Here is a 24,767-nt window from a genome sequence, read left to right as displayed (position 1 = left end):
CTATGTAGGAGGCCTGACTATATAGGACACCTCACTATGTAGGAGACCTTTCCTGCCTATGTAGGAGACCTGACTATGTAGGAGACCTGACCTGACTATATAGGAGACCTGACCTGACTATCTAGGAGACCTGACTATGTAGGAAACCTGACCTGACTATGTAGGAGACCTGACCTGACTATATAGGAGACCTGACCTGAATATATAGGAGACCTCAATATGTAGGAGACCTGAACTGACTATGTAGGAGACCTGACTATGTAGGAGACCTGACTATGTAGGAGACTTGACTTGACTATATAGGAGACCTCACTATGTAGGAGACCTGACCTGACTATGTAGGAGACCTGACTATGTAGGAGACCTGACCTGACTATGTAGGTGACCTGACTATGTAGGAGACCTGACTATGTTGAAGACCTGACTATATAGGAGACCTGACCTCACTATGTAGGAGGCCTGACTATATAGGAGACCTCACTATGTAGGAGACCTGACCTCACTATGTAGTAGACCTGACCTGACTATGTAGGAGACCTGACTATGTAGGAGACCTGACCTGACTATATAGGAGACCTGACCTGACTATGTAGGAGACCTGACCTGACTATATAGGAGACCTCACTATGTAGGAGACCTGACCTGACTATGTAGGAGACCTGACCTGACTATATAGGAGACCTCACTATGTAGGAGACCTGACCTGACTATGTAGGAGACCTGACTATGTTGGAGACATGACCTGACTATGTAGGTGACCTGACTATGTAGGAGACCTGACTATGTTGGAGACCTGACCTGACTATATTGGAGACCTGACCTCACTATGTAGGAGCCCTGACTATATAGGAGACCTCACTATGTAGGAGACCTGACCTGACTATGTAGGAGACCTGACTATGTAGGAGACCTGACCTGACTATGTAGGAGACCTGACCTGACTATCTAGGAGACCTGACTATGTAGGAGACCTGACCTGACTATGTAGGAGACCTGACCTGACTTTATAGGAGACCTGACCTGAATATATAGGAGACCTCAATATGTAAGAGACCTGACCTGACTATGTAGGTGACCTGACTATGTAGGTGAACTGACTATGTAGGATACCTGACTATGTAGGAGACCTGACCTGACTACGTAGGAGACCTGAATATGTAGGAGACCTGACCTGACTATGTAGGAGACCTGACCTGACTATGTAGGAGACCTGACCTGACTATATAGGAGACCTGACTATGTAGGAGACCTGACCTGACTATATAGGAGACCTGACCTGATTATGTAGGAGACCTGACCTGACTATATAGGAGACCTCACTATGTAGGAGACCTGACCTGACTATATAGGAGACCAGACTATGTTTGAGACCTGACTTGACTATGTAGGAGACCTGACTATGTAAGAGACGTGACCTGACTATATAGGAGACCTGACCTGACTATGTAGGAGACCTGACCTGACTATATAGGAGACCTCACTATGTAGGAGACCTGACCTGACTATGTAGCAGACCTAAATATGTAGCAGACCTGACAATGGTGGAGACCTGACCTGACTATGTAGGAGACCTGACTATGTAGGAGACCTGACTATGTAGGAGACCTGACCTGACTATATAGGAGACCTCACTATGTAGGAGACCTGACCTGACAATGTGGGAGACCTGACTATGTAGGAGACCTGACCTGACTATGTAGGAGACCTGACCTGACTATGTAGGAGACCTGACCTGACTATGTAGGAGACCTGACCTGACTATGTAGGAGACCTGACTATGTAGGAGACCTGATCTGACTATATAGGAGACCTGACCTGACTATGTAGGAGACCTGACCTGACTATATAGGAGACCTCACTATGTAGGAGACCTGACCTGACTATGTAGGAGACCTGACCTGACTATGTAGGAGACCTGACCTGACTATATAGGAGACCTCACTATGTAGGAGACCTGACCTGACTATGTAGGAGACCTGACTATGTTGGAGACATGACCTGACTATGTAGGTGACCTGACTATGTAGGAGACCTGACTATGTTGGAGACCTGACCTGACTATATTGGAGACCTGACCTCACTATGTAGGAGGCCTGACTATATAGGAGACCTCACTATGTAGGAGACCTGACCTGACTATGTAGGAGACCTGACTATGTAGGAGACCTGACCTGACTATGTAGGAGACCTGACCTGACTATATAGGAGACCTGACTATGTAGGAGACCTGACCTGACTATATAGGAGACCTGACTATGTTGGAGACCTGACCTGACTATGTAGCAGACCTGACTATGTAGCAGACCTGACAATGGTGGAGACCTGACCTGACTATGTAGGAGACCTGACTATGTAGGAGACCTGACTATATAGGAGACCTCACTATGTAGGAGACCTGACCTGACTATGTGGGAGACCTGACTATGTAGGAGACCTGACCTGACTATGTAGGAGACCTGACCTGACTATGTAGGAGACCTGACCTGACTATATAGGAGACCTGACCTGAATATATAGGAGACCTCACTATGTAGGAGACCTGACCGGACTATGTAGGAGACCTGACTATGTAGGAGACCTGACCTGACTATATAGGAGACCTCACTATGTAGGAGACCTGACCTGACTATGTAGGAGACCTGACTATGTAGGAGACCTGACCTGACTATGTAGGTGACCTGACTATGTAGGAGACCTGACTTTGTTGGAGAACTGACCTGACTATATAGGAGACCTGACCTCACTATGTAGGAGGCCTGACTATATAGGACACCTCACTATGTAGGAGACCTTTCCTGCCTATGTAGGAGACCTGACTATGTAGGAGACCTGACCTGACTATATAGGAGACCTGACCTGACTATCTAGGAGACCTGACTATGTAGGAAACCTGACCTGACTATGTAGGAGACCTGACCTGACTATGTAGGATACCTGACCTGACTATGTAGGAGACCTGACCTGACTATGTAGGAGACCTGACCTGACTATGTAGGAGACCTGACCTGACTATGTAGCAGACCTGACTATGTAGGAGACCTGACCTGACTATGTAGGAGACCTGACCTGACTATGTAGGAGACCTGACTATGTAGGAGACCTGACTATGTAGGAGACCTGACCTGACTATATAGGAGACCTCACTATGTAGGAGACCTGACCTGACTATGTAGGAGACCTGACTATGTAGGAGACCAGACAATGTTGGAGACCTGACCTGACTATATAGGAGACCTGACCTCACTATGTAGGAGGCCTGACTATATAGGAGACCTCACTATGTAGGAGACCTTTCCTGACTATATAGGAGACCAGACTATGTTGGAGACCTGAATTGACAATGTAGCAGACCTGACAATGGTGGAGACCTGACCTGACTATGTAGGAGACCTGACCTGACTATGTAGGAGACCTAACCTGACTATGTAGGAGACCTGACTATGTAAGAGACCTGACCGGACTATATAGGAGACCTGACCTGACTATGTAGGAGACCTGACCTGACTATATAGGTGACCTCACTATGTAGGAGACCTGACCTGACTATGTAGCAGACCTGACAATGGTGGAGACCTGACCTGACTATGTAGGAGACCTGACCTGACTATGTAGGAGACCTGACCTGACTATGTAGGAGACCTGACCTGACTATATAGGAGACCTGACCTGAATATATAGGAGACCTCACTATGTAGGAGACCTGACCTGACTATGTAGGAGACCTGACTATGTAGGAGACCTGACCTGACTATGTAGGAGACCTGACCTGACTATGTAGGAGATCTGACCTGACTATATAGGAGACCTCACTATGTAGGAGACCTGACCTGACTATGTAGGTGACCTGACTATTTAGGAGACCTGACTATGTTGGAGACCTGACCTGACTATATAGGAGACCTGACCTCACTATGTAGGAGGCCTGACTATATAGGAGACCTCACTATGTAGGAGACCTTTCCTGACTATGTAGGAGACCTGACTATGTAGGAGACCTGACCTGACTATGTAGGAGACCTGACCTGACTATGTAGGAGACCTGACCTGACTATCTAGGAGACCTGACCTGACTATGTAGGATACCTGACTATGTAGGAGACCTGAATATGTAGGAGACCTGACCTGACTATGTAGGAGACCTGACCTGACTATGTAGGAGACCTGACCTGACTATGTAGGAGACCTGACCTGACTATATAGGAGACCTGACCTGACTATGTAGGAGACCTGACCTGACTATATAGGAGACCTGACCTGAATATATAGGAGACCTCACTATGTAGGAGAACTGAATTGACTATGTAGGAGACCTGACTATGTTGGAGACCTGACCTGACTATATAGGAGACCTCACTATGTAGGAGACCTGACCTGACTATGTAGGAGACCTGACCTGACTATATAGGAGACCTGACCTGAATATATAGGAGACCTCACTATGTAGGAGACCTGACCTGACTATGTAGGAGACCTGACTATGTAGGAGACCTGACTATGATGGAGACTTGACTTGACTATATAGGAGACCTGACCTGAATATATAGGAGACCTCACTATGTAGGAGACCTGACCTGACTATCTAGGAGACCTGACTATGTAGGAGACCTGACCTGACTATGTAGGAGACCTGACCTGACTATGTAGGAGATCTGACCTGACTATATAGGAGACCTCACTATGTAGGAGACCTGACCTGACTATGTAGGTGACCTGACTATGTAGGAGACCTGACTATGTTGGAGACCTGACCTGACTATATAGGAGACCTGACCTCACTATGTAGGAGGCCTGACTATATAGGAGACCTCACTATGTAGGAGACCTTTCCTGACTATGTAGGAGACCTGACTATGTAGGAGACCTGACCTGACTATGTAGGAGACCTGACCTGACTATGTAGGAGACCTGACCTGACTATCTAGGAGACCTGACCTGACTATGTAGGATACCTGACTATGTAGGAGACCTGAATATGTAGGAGACCTGACCTGACTATGTAGGAGACCTGACCTGACTATGTAGGAGACCTGACCTGACTATGTAGGAGACCTGACCTGACTATATAGGAGACCTGACCTGACTATGTAGGAGACCTGACCTGACTATATAGGAGACCTGACCTGAATATATAGGAGACCTCACTATGTAGGAGAACTGAATTGACTATGTAGGAGACCTGACTATGTTGGAGACCTGACCTGACTATATAGGAGACCTCACTATGTAGGAGACCTGACCTGACTATGTAGGAGACCTGACCTGACTATATAGGAGACCTGACCTGAATATATAGGAGACCTCACTATGTAGGAGACCTGACCTGACTATGTAGGAGACCTGACTATGTAGGAGACCTGACCTGACTATGTAGGTGACCTGACTATATAGGAGACCTGACTATGTTGAAGACCTGACTATATAGGAGACCTGACCTCACTATGTAGGAGGCCTGACTATATAGGAGACCTCACTATGTAGGAGACCTGACCTCACTATGTAGGAGACCTGACCTGACTATGTAGGAGACCTGACTATGTAGGAGACCTGACCTGACTATATAGGAGACCCGACCTGACTATGTAGGAGACCTGACCTGACTATATAGGAGACCTCACTATGTAGGAGACCTGACCTGACTATGTAGGAGACCTGACCTGACTATGTAGGAGACCTGACCTGACTATATAGGAGACCTCACTATGTAGGAGACCTGACCTGACTATGTAGGAGACCTGACTATGTTGGAGACATGACCTGACTATGTAGGTGACCTGACTATGTAGGAGACCTGACTATGTTGGAGACCTGACCTGACTATATTGGAGACCTGACCTCACTATGTAGGAGGCCTGACTATATAGGAGACCTCACTATGTAGGAGACCTGACCTGACTATGTAGGAGACCTGACTATGTAGGAGACCTGACCAGACTATGTAGGAGACCTGACCTGACTATCTAGGAGACCTGACTATGTAGGAGACCTGACCTGACTATGTAGGAGACCTGACCTGACTATATAGGAGACCTGACCTGAATATATAGGAGACCTCAATATGTAGGAGACCTGACCTGACTATGTAGGTGACCTGACTATGTAGGATACCTGACTATGTAGGAGACCTGACCTGACTATGTAGGAGACCTGAATATGTAGGAGACCTGACCTGACTATGTAGGAGACCTGACCTGACTATGTAGGAGACCTGACCTGACTATGTAGGAGACCTGACCTGACTATATAGGAGACCTGACTATGTAGGAGACCTGACCTGACTATATAGGAGACCTGACCTGATTATGTAGGAGACCTGACCTGACTATATAGGAGACCTCACTATGTAGGAGACCTGACCTGACTATATAGGAGACCAGACTATGTTTGAGACCTGACTTGACTATGTAGGAGACCTGACTATGTAAGAGACCTGACCTGACTATGTAGGAGACCTGACCTGACTATATAGGAGACCTCACTATGTAGCAGACCTGACCTGACTATGTAGCAGACCTGACTATGTAGCAGACCTGACAATGGTGGAGACCTGACCTGACTATGTAGGAGACCTGACTATGTAGGAGACCTGACTATGTAGGAGACCTGACCTGACTATATAGGAGACCTCACTATGTAGGAGACCTGACCTGACTATGTGGGAGACCTGACTATGTAGGAGACCTGACCTGACTATGTAGGAGACCTGACCTGACTATGTAGGAGACCTGACCTGACTATGTAGGAGACCTGACCTGACTATGTAGGAGACCTGACTATGTAGGAGACCTGACCTGACTATATAGGAGACCTGACCTGACTATGTAGGAGACCTGACCTGACTATATAGGAGACCTCACTATGTAGGAGACCTGACCTGACTATGTAGGAGACCTGACCTGACTATGTAGGAGACCTGACCTGACTATATAGGAGACCTCACTATGTAGGAGACCTGACCTGACTATGTAGGAGACCTGACTATGTTGGAGACATGACCTGACTATGTAGGTGACCTGACAATGTAGGAGACCTGACTATGTTGGAGACCTGACCTGACTATATTGGAGACCTGACCTCACTATGTAGGAGGCCTGACTATATAGGAGACCTCACTATGTAGGAGACCTGACCTGACTATGTAGGAGACCTGACTATGTAGGAGACCTGACCTGACTATGTAGGAGACCTGACCTGACTATCTAGGAGACCTGACTATGTAGGAGACCTGACCTGACTATATAGGAGACCTGACCTGAATATATAGGAGACCTCAATATGTAGGTGACCTGACCTGACTATGTAGGTGACCTGACTATGTAGGATACCTGACTATGTAGGAGACCTGACCTGACTATGTAGGAGACCTGAATATGTAGGAGACCTGACCTGACTATGTAGGAGACCTGACCTGACTATGTAGGAGACCTGACCTGACTATGTAGGAGACCTGACTTGACTATGTAGGAGACCTGACTATGTAAGAGACGTGACCTGACTATATAGGAGACCTGACCTGACTATGTAGGAGACCTGACCTGACTATATAGGAGACCTCACTATGTAGGAGACCTGACCTGACTATGTAGCAGACCTGACTATGTAGCAGACCTGACAATGGTGGAGACCTGACCTGACTATGTAGGAGACCTGACTATGTAGGAGACCTGACTATGTAGGAGACCTGACCTGACTATATAGGAGACCTCACTATGTAGGAGACCTGACCTGACTATGTGGGAGACCTGACTATGTAGGAGACCTGACCTGACTATGTAGGAGACCTGACCTGAATATTTAGGAGACCTCACTATGTAGGAGACCTGACCGGACTATGTAGGAGACCTGACTATGTAGGAGACCTGACTATGTAGGAGACCTGACCTGACTATATTGGAGACCTGACCTCACTATGTAGGAGGCCTGACTATATAGGAGACCTCACTATGTAGGAGACCTGACCTGACTATGTAGGAGACCTGACTATGTAGGAGACCTGACCTGACTATGTAGGAGACCTGACCTGACTATCTAGGAGACCTGACTATGTAGGAGACCTGACCTGACTATATAGGAGACCTGACCTGAATATATAGGAGACCTCAATATGTAGGTGACCTGACCTGACTATGTAGGTGACCTGACTATGTAGGATACCTGACTATGTAGGAGACCTGACCTGACTATGTAGGAGACCTGACTATGTAGGAGACCTGACCTGACTATATAGGAGACCTCACTATGTAGGAGACCTGACCTGACTATGTAGCAGACCTGACTATGTAGCAGACCTGACAATGGTGGAGACCTGACCTGACTATGTAGGAGACCTGACTATGTAGGAGACCTGACTATGTAGGAGACCTGACCTGACTATATAGGAGACCTCACTATGTAGGAGACCTGACCTGACTATGTGGGAGACCTGACTATGTAGGAGACCTGACCTGACTATGTAGGAGACCTGACCTGAATATTTAGGAGACCTCACTATGTAGGAGACCTGACCGGACTATGTAGGAGACCTGACTATGTAGGAGACCTGACTATGTAGGAGACCTGACCTGACTATATTGGAGACCTGACCTCACTATGTAGGAGGCCTGACTATATAGGAGACCTCACTATGTAGGAGACCTGACCTGACTATGTAGGAGACCTGACTATGTAGGAGACCTGACCTGACTATGTAGGAGACCTGACCTGACTATCTAGGAGACCTGACTATGTAGGAGACCTGACCTGACTATATAGGAGACCTGACCTGAATATATAGGAGACCTCAATATGTAGGTGACCTGACCTGACTATGTAGGTGACCTGACTATGTAGGATACCTGACTATGTAGGAGACCTGACCTGACTATGTAGGAGACCTGAATATGTAGGAGACCTGACCTGACTATGTAGGAGACCTGACCTGACTATGTAGGAGACCTGACCTGACTATGTAGGAGACCTGACTTGACTATGTAGGAGACCTGACTATGTAAGAGACGTGACCTGACTATATAGGAGACCTGACCTGACTATGTAGGAGACCTGACCTGACTATGTAGGAGACCTGACTATGTTGGAGACATGACCTGACTATGTAGGTGACCTGACTATGTAGCAGACCTGACAATGGTGGAGACCTGACCTGACTATGTAGGAGACCTGACTATGTAGGAGACCTGACTATGTAGGAGACCTGACCTGACTATATAGGAGACCTCACTATGTAGGAGACCTGACCTGACTATGTGGGAGACCTGACTATGTAGGAGACCTGACCTGACTATGTAGGAGACCTGACCTGACTATGTAGGAGACCTGACCTGACTATATAGGAGACCTGACCTGAATATATAGAAGACCTCAATTTGTAGGAGACCTGACCTGACTATGTAGGTGACCTGACTATGTAGGATACCTGACTATGTAGGAGACCTGACCTGACTATGTAGGAGACCTGAATATGTAGGAGACCTGACCTGACTATGTAGGAGACCTGACCTGACTATGTAGGAGACCTGACCTGACTATATAGGAGACCTCACTATGTAGGAGACCTGACCTGACTATGTAGGAGACCTGACCTGACTATGTAGGAGACCTGACCTGACTATATAGGAGACCTCACTATGTAGGAGACCTGACCTGACTATGTAGGAGACCTGACTATGTTGGAGACATGACCTGACTATGTAGGTGACCTGACTATGTAGGAGACCTGACTATGTTGGAGACCTGACCTGACTATATTGGAGACCTGACCTCACTATGTAGGAGGCCTGACTATATAGGAGACCTCACTATGTAGGAGACCTGACCTGACTATGTAGGAGACCTGACTATGTAGGAGACCTGACCAGACTATGTAGGAGACCTGACCTGACTATCTAGGAGACCTGACTATGTAGGAGACCTGACCTGACTATGTAGGAGACCTGACCTGACTATATAGGAGACCTGACCTGAATATATAGGAGACCTCAATATGTAGGAGACCTGACCTGACTATGTAGGTGACCTGACTATGTAGGATACCTGACTATGTAGGAGACCTGACCTGACTATGTAGGAGACCTGAATATGTAGGAGACCTGACCTGACTATGTAGGAGACCTGACCTGACTATGTAGGAGACCTGACCTGACTATGTAGGAGACCTGACCTGACTATATAGGAGACCTGACTATGTAGGAGACCTGACCTGACTATATAGGAGACCTGACCTGATTATGTAGGAGACCTGACCTGACTATATAGGAGACCTCACTATGTAGGAGACCTGACCTGACTATATAGGAGACCAGACTATGTTTGAGACCTGACTTGACTATGTAGGAGACCTGACTATGTAAGAGACCTGACCTGACTATGTAGGAGACCTGACCTGACTATATAGGAGACCTCACTATGTAGCAGACCTGACCTGACTATGTAGCAGACCTGACTATGTAGCAGACCTGACAATGGTGGAGACCTGACCTGACTATGTAGGAGACCTGACTATGTAGGAGACCTGACTATGTAGGAGACCTGACCTGACTATATAGGAGACCTCACTATGTAGGAGACCTGACCTGACTATGTGGGAGACCTGACTATGTAGGAGACCTGACCTGACTATGTAGGAGACCTGACCTGACTATGTAGGAGACCTGACCTGACTATGTAGGAGACCTGACCTGACTATGTAGGAGACCTGACTATGTAGGAGACCTGACCTGACTATATAGGAGACCTGACCTGACTATGTAGGAGACCTGACCTGACTATATAGGAGACCTCACTATGTAGGAGACCTGACCTGACTATGTAGGAGACCTGACCTGACTATGTAGGAGACCTGACCTGACTATATAGGAGACCTCACTATGTAGGAGACCTGACCTGACTATGTAGGAGACCTGACTATGTTGGAGACATGACCTGACTATGTAGGTGACCTGACAATGTAGGAGACCTGACTATGTTGGAGACCTGACCTGACTATATTGGAGACCTGACCTCACTATGTAGGAGGCCTGACTATATAGGAGACCTCACTATGTAGGAGACCTGACCTGACTATGTAGGAGACCTGACTATGTAGGAGACCTGACCTGACTATGTAGGAGACCTGACCTGACTATCTAGGAGACCTGACTATGTAGGAGACCTGACCTGACTATATAGGAGACCTGACCTGAATATATAGGAGACCTCAATATGTAGGTGACCTGACCTGACTATGTAGGTGACCTGACTATGTAGGATACCTGACTATGTAGGAGACCTGACCTGACTATGTAGGAGACCTGAATATGTAGGAGACCTGACCTGACTATGTAGGAGACCTGACCTGACTATGTAGGAGACCTGACCTGACTATGTAGGAGACCTGACTTGACTATGTAGGAGACCTGACTATGTAAGAGACGTGACCTGACTATATAGGAGACCTGACCTGACTATGTAGGAGACCTGACCTGACTATATAGGAGACCTCACTATGTAGGAGACCTGACCTGACTATGTAGCAGACCTGACTATGTAGCAGACCTGACAATGGTGGAGACCTGACCTGACTATGTAGGAGACCTGACTATGTAGGAGACCTGACTATGTAGGAGACCTGACCTGACTATATAGGAGACCTCACTATGTAGGAGACCTGACCTGACTATGTGGGAGACCTGACTATGTAGGAGACCTGACCTGACTATGTAGGAGACCTGACCTGAATATTTAGGAGACCTCACTATGTAGGAGACCTGACCGGACTATGTAGGAGACCTGACTATGTAGGAGACCTGACTATGTAGGAGACCTGACCTGACTATATTGGAGACCTGACCTCACTATGTAGGAGGCCTGACTATATAGGAGACCTCACTATGTAGGAGACCTGACCTGACTATGTAGGAGACCTGACTATGTAGGAGACCTGACCTGACTATGTAGGAGACCTGACCTGACTATCTAGGAGACCTGACTATGTAGGAGACCTGACCTGACTATATAGGAGACCTGACCTGAATATATAGGAGACCTCAATATGTAGGTGACCTGACCTGACTATGTAGGTGACCTGACTATGTAGGATACCTGACTATGTAGGAGACCTGACCTGACTATGTAGGAGACCTGAATATGTAGGAGACCTGACCTGACTATGTAGGAGACCTGACCTGACTATGTAGGAGACCTGACCTGACTATGTAGGAGACCTGACTTGACTATGTAGGAGACCTGACTATGTAAGAGACGTGACCTGACTATATAGGAGACCTGACCTGACTATGTAGGAGACCTGACCTGACTATGTAGGAGACCTGACTATGTTGGAGACATGACCTGACTATGTAGGTGACCTGACTATGTAGCAGACCTGACAATGGTGGAGACCTGACCTGACTATGTAGGAGACCTGACTATGTAGGAGACCTGACTATGTAGGAGACCTGACCTGACTATATAGGAGACCTCACTATGTAGGAGACCTGACCTGACTATGTGGGAGACCTGACTATGTAGGAGACCTGACCTGACTATGTAGGAGACCTGACCTGACTATGTAGGAGACCTGACCTGACTATATAGGAGACCTGACCTGAATATATAGAAGACCTCAATTTGTAGGAGACCTGACCTGACTATGTAGGTGACCTGACTATGTAGGATACCTGACTATGTAGGAGACCTGACCTGACTATGTAGGAGACCTGAATATGTAGGAGACCTGACCTGACTATGTAGGAGACCTGACCTGACTATGTAGGAGACCTGACCTGACTATATAGGAGACCTCACTATGTAGGAGACCTGACCTGACTATGTAGGAGACCTGACCTGACTATGTAGGAGACCTGACCTGACTATATAGGAGACCTCACTATGTAGGAGACCTGACCTGACTATGTAGGAGACCTGACTATGTTGGAGACATGACCTGACTATGTAGGTGACCTGACTATGTAGGAGACCTGACTATGTTGGAGACCTGACCTGACTATATTGGAGACCTGACCTCACTATGTAGGAGGCCTGACTATATAGGAGACCTCACTATGTAGGAGACCTGACCTGACTATGTAGGAGACCTGACTATGTAGGAGACCTGACCTGACTATGTAGGAGACCTGACCTGACTATCTAGGAGACCTGACTATGTAGGAGACCTGACCTGACTATATAGGAGACCTGACCTGAATATATAGGAGACCTCAATATGTAGGAGACCTGACCTGACTATGTAGGTGACCTGACTATGTAGGATACCTGACTATGTAGGAGACCTGACCTGACTATGTAGGAGACCTGACTATGTAGGAGACCTGACTATTTAGGAGACCTGACTATGTAGGAGACCTGACCTGACTATGTAGGAGACCTGACCTGACTATATAGGAGACCTCACTATGTAGGAGACCTGACCTGACTCTATAGGAGACCTCACTATGTAGGAGACCTGACCTGACTATGTAGGTGACCTGACTATGTAGGAGACCTGACTATGTAGGAGACCTGACCTGACTATATAGGAGACCTGACCTGACTATGTAGAAGACCTGACCTGACTATATAGGAGACCTCACTATGTAGGAGACCTGACCTGACTATGTAGGAGACCTGACCTGACTATGTAGGAGACCTGACCTGACTATATAGGAGACCTCACTATGTAGGAGACCTGACCTGACTATGTAGGAGACCTGACTATGTTGGAGACATGACCTGACTATGTAGGTGACCTGACTATGTAGGAGACCTGACTATGTTGGAGACCTGACCTGACTATATTGGAGACCTGACCTCACTATGTAGGAGGCCTGACTATATAGGAGACCTCACTATGTAGGAGACCTGACCTGACTATGTAGGAGACCTGACTATGTAGGAGACCTGACCTGACTATGTAGGAGACCTGACCTGACTATCTAGGAGACCTGACTATGTAGGAGACCTGACCTGACTATGTAGGAGACCTGACCTGACTTTATAGGAGACCTGACCTGAATATATAGGAGACCTCAATATGTAGGAGACCTGACTTGACTATGTAGGTGACCTGACTATGTAGGATACCTGACTATGTAGGAGACCTGACCTGACTATGTAGGAGACCTGAATATGTAGGAGACCTGACCTGACTATGTAGGAGACCTGACCTGACTATGTAGGAGACCTGACCTGACTATGTAGGAGACCTGACCTGACTATGTAGGAGACCTGACTATGTAGGAGACCTGACCTGACTATCTAGGAGACCTGACTATGTAGGAGACCTGACCTGACTGTATAGGAGACCTGACCTGAATATATAGGACACCTCAATATGTAGGAGACCTGACCTGACTATGTAGGTGACCTGACTATGTAGGATACCTGACTATGTAGGAGACCTGACCTGACTATGTAGGAGACCTGACTATGTAGGAGACCTGACTATTTAGGAGACCTGACTATGTAGGAGACCTGACCTGACTATGTAGGAGACCTGACCTGACTATGTAGGAGACCTGACCTGACTATATAGGAGACCTGACCTGAATATATAGGAGACCTCACTATGTAGGAGACCTGACCTGACTATATTGGAGACCTGACCTCACTATGTAGGAGCCCTGACTATATAGGAGACCTCACTATGTAGGAGACCTGACCTGACTATGTAGGAGACCTGACTATGTAGGAGACCTGACCTGACTATGTAGGAGACCTGACCTGACTATCTAGGAGACCTGACTATGTAGGAGACCTGACCTGACTATGTAGGAGACCTGACCTGACTTTATAGGAGACCTGACCTGAATATATAGGAGACCTCAATATGTAAGAGACCTGACCTGACTATGTAGGTGACCTGACTATGTAGGTGACCTGACTATGTAGGATACCTGACTATGTAGGAGACCTGACCTGACTACGTAGGAGACCTGAATATGTAGGAGACCTGACCTGACTATGTAGGAGACCTGACCTGACTATGTAGGAGACCTGACCTGACTATATAGGAGACCTGACTATGTAGGAGACCTGACCTGACTATATAGGAGACCTGACCTGATTATGTAGGAGACCTGACCTGACTATATAGGAGACCTCACTATGTAGGAGACCTGACCTGACTATATAGGAGACCAGACTATGTTTGAGACCTGACTTGACTATGTAGGAGACCTGACTATGTAAGAGACGTGACCTGACTATATAGGAGACCTGACCTGACTATGTAGGAGACCTGACCTGACTATATAGGAGACCTCACTATGTAGGAGACCTGACCTGACTATGTAGCAGACCTAAATATGTAGCAGACCTGACAATGGTGGAGACCTGACCTGACTATGTAGGAGACCTGACTATGTAGGAGACCTGACTATGTAGGAGACCTGACCTGACTATATAGGAGACCTCACTATGTAGGAGACCTGACCTGACAATGTGGGAGACCTGACTATGTAGGAGACCTGACCTGACTATGTAGGAGACCTGACCTGACTATGTAGGAGACCTGACCTGACTATGTAGGAGACCTGACCTGACTATGTAGGAGACCTGACTATGTAGGAGACCTGATCTGACTATATAGGAGACCTGACCTGACTATGTAGGAGACCTGACCTGACTATATAGGAGACCTCACTATGTAGGAGACCTGACCTGACTATGTAGGAGACCTGACCTGACTATGTAGGAGACCTGACCTGACTATATAGGAGACCTCACTATGTAGGAGACCTGACCTGACTATGTAGGAGACCTGACTATGTTGGAGACATGACCTGACTATGTAGGTGACCTGACTATGTAGGAGACCTGACTATGTTGGAGACCTGACCTGACTATATTGGAGACCTGACCTCACTATGTAGGAGGCCTGACTATATAGGAGACCTCACTATGTAGGAGACCTGACCTGACTATGTAGGAGACCTGACTATGTAGGAGACCTGACCTGACTATGTAGGAGACCTGACCTGACTATATAGGAGACCTGACTATGTAGGAGACCTGACCTGACTATATAGGAGACCTGACTATGTTGGAGACCTGACTTGACTATGTAGGAGACCTGACTATGTAGGAGACCCGACTATGTAAGAGACGTGACCTGACTATATAGGAGACCTGACCTGACTATGTAGGAGACCTGACCTGACTATATAGGAGACCTCACTATGTAGGAGACCTGACCTGACTATGTAGCAGACCTGACTATGTAGCAGACCTGACAATGGTGGAGACCTGACCTGACTATGTAGGAGACCTGACTATGTAGGAGACCTGACTATATAGGAGACCTCACTATGTAGGAGACCTGACCTGACTATGTGGGAGACCTGACTATGTAGGAGACCTGACCTGACTATGTAGGAGACCTGACCTGACTATGTAGGAGACCTGACCTGACTATATAGGAGACCTGACCTGAATATATAGGAGACCTCACTATGTAGGAGACCTGACCGGACTATGTAGGAGACCTGACTATGTAGGAGACCTGACCTGACTATATAGGAGACCTCACTATGTAGGAGACCTGACCTGACTATGTAGGAGACCTGACTATGTAGGAGACCTGACCTGACTATGTAGGAGACCTGACTTTGTTGGAGAACTGACCTGACTATATAGGAGACCTGACCTCACTATGTAGGAGGCCTGACTATATAGGAGACCTCACTATGTAGGAGACCTGACCTGACTATGTAGGATACCTGACCTGACTATGTAGGAGACCTGACCTGACTATGTAGGAGACCTGACCTGACTATGTAGGAGACCTGACCTGACTATGTAGCAGACCTGACTATGTAGGAGACCTGACCTGACTATGTAGGAGACCTGACCTGACTATGTAGGAGACCTGACTATGTAGGAGACCTGACTATGTAGGAGACCTGACCTGACTATATAGGAGACCTCACTATGTAGGAGACCTGACCTGACTATGTAGGAGACCTGACTATGTAGGAGACCAGACAATGTAGGACACCTGACCTGACTATATAGGAGACCTGACCTGAATATATAGGAGACCTGACCTGAATAAATAGGAGACCTCACTATGTAGGAGACCTGACCTGACTATGTAGGAGACCTGACTATGTAGGAGACCTGACCTGACTATGTAGGAGACCTGACCTGACTATGTAGGAGACCTGACTATGTAGGAGACCTGACTATATAGGAGACCTCACTATGTAGGAGACCTGACCTGACTATGTGGGAGACCTGACTATGTAGGAGACCTGACCTGACTATGTAGGAGACCTGACCTGACTATGTAGGAGACCTGACCTGACTATGTAGGAGACCTGACCTGACTATATAGGAGACCTGACCTGAATATATAGGAGACCTCACTATGTAGGAGACCTGACCGGACTATGTAGGAGACCTGACTATGTAGGAGACCTGACCTGACTAAATAGGAGACCACACTATGTAGGAGACCTGACCTGACTATGTAGGAGACCTGACTATGTAGGAGACCTGACCTGACGATGTAGGTGACCTGACTATGTAGGAGACCTGACTTTGTTGGAGAACTGACCTGACTATATAGGAGACCTGACCTCACTATGTAGGAGGCCTGACTATATAGGAGACCTCACTATGTAGGAGACCTGACCTGACTATGTAGGATACCTGACCTGACTATGTAGGAGACCTGACCTGACTATGTAGGAGACCTGACCTGACTATGTAGCAGACCTGACTATGTAGGAGACCTGACCTGACTATGTAGGAGACCTGACCTGACTATGTAGGAGACCTGACTATGTAGGAGACCTGACTATGTAGGAGACCTGACCTGACTATATAGGAGACCTCACTATGTAGGAGACCTGACCTGACTATGTAGGAGACCTGACTATGTAGGAGACCAGACAATGTAGGACACCTGACCTGACTATATAGGAGACCTGACCTGAATATATAGGAGACCTGACCTGAATAAATAGGAGACCTCACTATGTAGGAGACCTGACCTGACTATGTAGGAGACCTGACTATGTAGGAGACCTGACCTGACTATGTAGGAGACCTGACCTGACTATGTAGGAGACCTGACTATGTAGGAGACCTGACTATGTAGGAGACCTGACCTGACTATATAGGAGACCTCACTATGTAGGAGACCTGACCTGACTATGTAGGAGACCTGACTATGTAGGAGACCTGACCTGACTATGTAGGAGACCTGACTATATAGGAGACCTGACCTCACTATGTAGGAGGCCTGACTATATAGGAGACCTCACTATGTAGGAGACCTGACCTGACTATGTAGGATACCTGACTATGTAGTAGACCTGACCTGACTATGTAGGAGACCTGACCTGACTCTGTAGGAGACCTGACTATGTAGGAGACCTGAACTGACTATATAGGAGACCTGACCTGACTATATAGGAGACCTCACTATGTAGGAGACCTGACCTGACTATGTAGCAGACCTGACAATGGTGGAGACCTGACCTGACTATGTAGGAGACCTGACCTGACTCTGTAGGAGACCTGACTATGTAGGAGACCTGACTATGTAGGAGACCTGACCTGACTATGTAGGAGACCTGACTATGTAGGAGACCGGACCTGACTTTGCAGGAGACCTGACCTGACTATGTAGGAGACCTGACCTGACTATGTAGGATACCTGACTATGTAGGAGACCTGACCTGACTATGTAGGAGACCTGAATATGTAGGAGACCTGACCTGACTATGTAGGAGACCTGACCTGACTATGTAGGAGACCTGACCTGACTATGTAGGAGACCTGACCTGACTATATAGGAGACCTGACCTGATTATGTAGGAGACCTGACCTGACTATGTAGGAGACCTGACTATGTTGGAGACCTGACCTGACTATATAGGAGACCTGACCTCACTATGTAGGAGGCCTGACTATATAGGAGACCTCACTATGTAGGAGACCTTTCCTGACTATATAGGAGACCAGACTATGTTGGAGACCTGAATTGACAATGTAGCAGACCTGACAATGGTGGAGACCTGACCTGACTATGTAGGAGACCTGACCTGACTATGTAGGAGACCTAACCTGACTATGTAGGAGACCTGACTATGTAAGAGACCTGACCGGACTATATAGGAGACCTGACCTGACTATGTAGGAGACCTGACCTGACTATATAGGTGACCTCACTATGTAGGAGACCTGACCTGACTATGTAGCAGACCTGACAATGGTGGAGACCTGACCTGACTATGTAGGAGACCTGACCTGACTATGTAGGAGACCTGACCTGACTATGTAGGAGACCTGACCTGACTATATAGGAGACCTGACCTGAATATATAGGAGACCTCACTATGTAGGAGACCTGACCTGACTATGTAGGAGACCTGACTATGTAGGAGACCTGACCTGACTATGTAGGAGACCTGACCTGACTATGTAGGAGACCTGACCTGACTATATAGGAGACCTCACTATGTAGGAGACCTGACCTGACTATGTAGGTGACCTGACTATGTAGGAGACCTGACTATGTTGGAGACCTGACCTGACTATATAGGAGACCTGACCTCACTATGTAGGAGGCCTGACTATATAGGAGACCTCACTATGTAGGAGACCTTTCCTGACTATGTAGGAGACCTGACTATGTAGGAGACCTGACCTGACTATGTAGGAGACCTGACCTGACTATGTAGGAGACCTGACCTGACTATCTAGGAGACCTGACCTGACTATGTAGGATACCTGACTATGTAGGAGACCTGAATATGTAGGAGACCTGACCTGACTATGTAGGAGACCTGACCTGACTATGTAGGAGACCTGACCTGACTATGTAGGAGACCTGACCTGACTATATAGGAGACCTGACCTGACTATGTAGGAGACCTGACCTGACTATATAGGAGACCTGACCTGAATATATAGGAGACCTCACTATGTAGGAGACCTGAACTGACTATGTAGGAGACCTGACTATGTAGGAGACCTGACCTGACTATATAGGAGACCTCACTATGTAGGAGACCTGACCTGACTATGTAGGAGACCTGACCTGACTATATAGGAGACCTGACCTGAATATATAGGAGACCTCACTATGTAGGAGACCTGACCTGACTATGTAGGAGACCTGACTATGTAGGAGACCTGACTATGATGGAGACTTGACTTGACTATATAGGAGACCTCACTATGTAGGAGACCTGACCTGACTATGTAGGAGACCTGACTATGTATTAGACCTGACCTGACTATGTAGGTGACCTGACTATGTAGGAGACCTGACTATGTTGAAGACCTGACTATATAGGAGACCTGACCTCACTATGTAGGAGGCCTGACTATATAGGAGACCTCACTATGTAGGAGACCTGACCTCACTATGTAGGAGACCTGACCTGACTATGTAGGAGACCTGACTATGTAGGAGACCTGACCTGACTATATAGGAGACCCGACCTGACTATGTAGGAGACCTGACCTGACTATATAGGAGACCTCACTATGTAGGAGACCTGACCTGACTATGTAGGAGACCTGACCTGACTATGTAGGAGACCTGACCTGACTATATAGGAGACCTCACTATGTAGGAGACCTGACCTGACTATGTAGGAGACCTGACTATGTTGGAGACATGACCTGACTATGTAGGTGACCTGACTATGTAGGAGACCTGACTATGTTGGAGACCTGACCTGACTATATTGGAGACCTGACCTCACTATGTAGGAGGCCTGACTATATAGGAGACCTCACTATGTAGGAGACCTGACCTGACTATGTAGGAGACCTGACTATGTAGGAGACCTGACCAGACTATGTAGGAGACCTGACCTGACTATCTAGGAGACCTGACTATGTAGGAGACCTGACCTGACTATGTAGGAGACCTGACCTGACTATATAGGAGACCTGACCTGAATATATAGGAGACCTCAATATGTAGGAGACCTGACCTGACTATGTAGGTGACCTGACTATGTAGGATACCTGACTATGTAGGAGACCTGACCTGACTATGTAGGAGACCTGAATATGTAGGAGACCTGACCTGACTATGTAGGAGACCTGACCTGACTATGTAGGAGACCTGACCTGACTATGTAGGAGACCTGACCTGACTATATAGGAGACCTGACCTGATTATGTAGGAGACCTGACCTGACTATATAGGAGACCTCACTATGTAGGAGACCTGACCTGACTATATAGGAGACCAGACTATGTTTGAGACCTGACTTGACTATGTAGGAGACCTGACTATGTAAGAGACCTGACCTGACTATGTAGGAGACCTGACCTGACTATATAGGAGACCTCACTATGTAGCAGACCTGACCTGACTATGTAGCAGACCTGACTATGTAGCAGACCTGACAATGGTGGAGACCTGACCTGACTATGTAGGAGACCTGACTATGTAGGAGACCTGACTATGTAGGAGACCTGACCTGACTATATAGGAGACCTCACTATGTAGGAGACCTGACCTGACTATGTGGGAGACCTGACTATGTAGGAGACCTGACCTGACTATGTAGGAGACCTGACCTGACTATGTAGGAGACCTGACCTGACTATGTAGGAGACCTGACCTGACTATGTAGGAGACCTGACTATGTAGGAGACCTGACCTGACTATATAGGAGACCTGACCTGACTATGTAGGAGACCTGACCTGACTATATAGGAGACCTCACTATGTAGGAGACCTGACCTGACTATGTAGGAGACCTGACCTGACTATGTAGGAGACCTGACCTGACTATATAGGAGACCTCACTATGTAGGAGACCTGACCTGACTATGTAGGAGACCTGACTATGTTGGAGACATGACCTGACTATGTAGGTGACCTGACAATGTAGGAGACCTGACTATGTTGGAGACCTGACCTGACTATATTGGAGACCTGACCTCACTATGTAGGAGGCCTGACTATATAGGAGACCTCACTATGTAGGAGACCTGACCTGACTATGTAGGAGACCTGACTATGTAGGAGACCTGACCTGACTATGTAGGAGACCTGACCTGACTATCTAGGAGACCTGACTATGTAGGAGACCTGACCTGACTATATAGGAGACCTGACCTGAATATATAGGAGACCTCAATATGTAGGTGACCTGACCTGACTATGTAGGTGACCTGACTATGTAGGATACCTGACTATGTAGGAGACCTGACCTGACTATGTAGGAGACCTGAATATGTAGGAGACCTGACCTGACTATGTAGGAGACCTGACCTGACTATGTAGGAGACCTGACCTGACTATGTAGGAGACCTGACTTGACTATGTAGGAGACCTGACTATGTAAGAGACGTGACCTGACTATATAGGAGACCTGACCTGACTATGTAGGAGACCTGACCTGACTATATAGGAGACCTCACTATGTAGGAGACCTGACCTGACTATGTAGCAGACCTGACTATGTAGCAGACCTGACAATGGTGGAGACCTGACCTGACTATGTAGGAGACCTGACTATGTAGGAGACCTGACTATGTAGGAGACCTGACCTGACTATATAGGAGACCTCACTATGTAGGAGACCTGACCTGACTATGTGGGAGACCTGACTATGTAGGAGACCTGACCTGACTATGTAGGAGACCTGACCTGAATATATAGGAGACCTCACTATGTAGGAGACCTGACCGGACTATGTAGGAGACCTGACTATGTAGGAGACCTGACTATGTAGGAGACCTGACCTGACTATATTGGAGACCTGACCTCACTATGTAGGAGGCCTGACTATATAGGAGACCTCACTATGTAGGAGACCTGACCTGACTATGTAGGAGACCTGACTATGTAGGAGACCTGACCTGACTATGTAGGAGACCTGACCTGACTATCTAGGAGACCTGACTATGTAGGAGACCTGACCTGACTATATAGGAGACCTGACCTGAATATATAGGAGACCTCAATATGTAGGTGACCTGACCTGACTATGTAGGTGACCTGACTATGTAGGATACCTGACTATGTAGGAGACCTGACCTGACTATGTAGGAGACCTGAATATGTAGGAGACCTGACCTGACTATGTAGGAGACCTGACCTGACTATGTAGGAGACCTGACCTGACTATGTAGGAGACCTGACTTGACTATGTAGGAGACCTGACTATGTAAGAGACGTGACCTGACTATATAGGAGACCTGACCTGACTATGTAGGAGACCTGACCTGACTATATAGGAGACCTCACTATGTAGGAGACCTGACCTGACTATGTAGCAGACCTGACTATGTAGCAGACCTGACAATGGTGGAGACCTGACCTGACTATGTAGGAGACCTGACTATGTAGGAGACCTGACTATGTAGGAGACCTGACCTGACTATATAGGAGACCTCACTATGTAGGAGACCTGACCTGACTATGTGGGAGACCTGACTATGTAGGAGACCTGACCTGACTATGTAGGAGACCTGACCTGAATATATAGGAGACCTCACTATGTAGGAGACCTGACCGGACTATGTAGGAGACCTGACTATGTAGGAGACCTGACTATGTAGGAGACCTGACCTGACTATATAGGAGACCTCACTATGTAGGAGACCTGACCTGACTATGTAGGAGACCTGACTATGTAGGAGACCTGACCTGACTATGTAGGTGACCTGACTATGTAGGAGACCTGACTTTGTTGGAGACCTGACCTGACTATATAGGAGACCTGACCTCACTATGTAGGAGGCCTGACTATATAGGAGACCTCACTATGTAGGAGACCTGACCTGACTATGTAGGATACCTGACCTGACTATGTAGGAGACCTGACCTGACTATGTAGGAGACCTGACCTGACTATGTAGGAGACCTGACCTGACTATGTAGCAGACCTGACTATGTAGGAGACCTGACCGGACTATGTAGGAGACCTGACTATATAGGAGACCTCACTATGTAGGAGACCTGACCTCACTATGTAGGAGACCTGACCTGACGATGTAGGATACCTGACCTGACTATGTAGGAGACCTGACCTGACTATGTAGGAGACCTGACCTGACTATGTAGGAGACCTGACCTGACTATGTAGGAGACCTGACCTGACTATGTAGCAGACCTGACTATGTAGGAGACCTGACCTGACTATGTAGGAGACCTGACCTGACTATGTAGGAGACCTGACATGACTATGTAGGAGACCTGACCTGACTATGTAGGAGACCTGACTATGTAGGAGACCTGACCTGACTATGTAGGAGACCTGACTATGTAGGAGACCAGACAATGTAGGACACCTGACCTGACTATGTAGGAGACCTGACCTGAATAAATAGGAGACCTCACTATGTAGGAGACCTGACCTGACTATGTAGGAGACCTGACTATGTAGGAGACCTGACCTGACTATGTAGGACACCTGACCTGACTATATGTAGGAGACCTGACTATGTAGGAGACCTGACTATGTAGGAGACCTGACCTGACTATATAGGAGACCTCACTATGTAGGAGACCTGACCTGACTATGTAGGAGACCTGACTATGTAGGAGACCTGACCTGACTATGTAGGAGACCTGACCTGACTATGTAGGAGACCTGACTATGTAGGAGACCTGAACTGACTATATAGGAGACCTGACCTGACTATATAGGAGACCTTACTATGTAGGAGACCTGACCTGACTATGTAGCAGACCTGACAATGGTGGAGACCTGACCTGACTATGTAGGAGACCTGACCTGACTCTGTAGGAGACCTGACTATGTGGGAGACCTGTCTATGTAGGAGACCTGACCTGACTATATAGGAGACCT

This window comes from Salvelinus fontinalis, unplaced genomic scaffold (genome assembly GCF_029448725.1).
Source record: "Salvelinus fontinalis isolate EN_2023a unplaced genomic scaffold, ASM2944872v1 scaffold_0007, whole genome shotgun sequence".
NCBI lineage: Eukaryota > Metazoa > Chordata > Actinopteri > Salmoniformes > Salmonidae > Salvelinus > Salvelinus fontinalis.
Note: the sequence above shows the minus strand (reverse complement) of the source record.